Source organism: Limulus polyphemus, unplaced genomic scaffold, assembly GCF_000517525.1.
Source record: "Limulus polyphemus unplaced genomic scaffold, Limulus_polyphemus-2.1.2 Scaffold9968, whole genome shotgun sequence".
NCBI classification, from domain to species: Eukaryota; Metazoa; Arthropoda; class Merostomata; order Xiphosura; family Limulidae; genus Limulus; species Limulus polyphemus.
The window spans coordinates 1-1,057 of NW_013675578.1; positions in this window are offsets into that span (position 1 = coordinate 1).

A 1,057-nucleotide genomic window follows, 5' to 3' on the forward strand; every position below is an offset into this window, starting at 1 on the left:
TTTTTTTGAACGTTCTTCCAGTTAATATTGTTGTTTTCGAACGTTCTTCCAGTTAATATTGTTGTTTTCGAACGTTCTTCCAGTTAATATTGTTGTTTTCGAACGTTCTTCCAGTTAATATTGTTGTTTTTGACAGTTTTAAGCAGAGTAGGTTGTATTGAATCCGGTATTTTTGTTGAGTGTAAATGTATATATATGGAGTGTAGGAGTAGACAACATTTAGGTCTCTGTGCCAAGGCCTCGTCACCGCCCATTCATATAATCAAGGCAGATGTAAACTACAAACAAACTTAAGAGCCAGTAACGTTGTTGTTTTTAAACACAGTAAAAACCGCATGAGAAGTTGATGAAGAGAGCAAAACAACATCTAATAAAAATATTTTGTAGTTGTAAATATATATCATAATATTACGAAATTAAACCTTTCCGTTTCCATGAATTCACGATAAAGTAAACTCATAGTGAAACAATTGCACGAGAACAGGGAGAGCACCCCCCCCCCCCCTACCATTTGTGGTAAGAGCAAGTAGTAGGGGTAGTAGCATTTACCATCAAGTAAATGGTTTCTATGGTGCTAAAACAAGATTTGAATTACCATTAGACATTTTTAATTTTCATTCGTCAGAATTTTCAAGAAAATAAAATATTGTTAATAGTAGCTTAGCAACAATACCATACATGGGTAAGGGATATCACGTTCGTTGAAATTTGGTTCCCCTAGAAAAATAAGTTCCTGCTCCACTGAAGTAAATCCATTATTACTGTGCTTTAAAAGTTTTAAAACTACTCGGGGCTGAATAGTTAATTAACTTGATATTACGTAATGTTCAGTTGTATTAAAATAGTTGTTACATACAACAGCTTCCTGAGGTGTGTGTGTACACCAGTATGTCTCTTGTTTGCAGTTCAAACCGTAACACAGGTTAAGAAAATAAACATGTTGACTCGCATCTGTTACTTAACTTGAAGAAAATAAAAACTATTGATGCTTAATTATAGTATTTTGGCACTTGTGTATAAAGTTAAAAATCATAAATAATATTCAACGTTAAACATA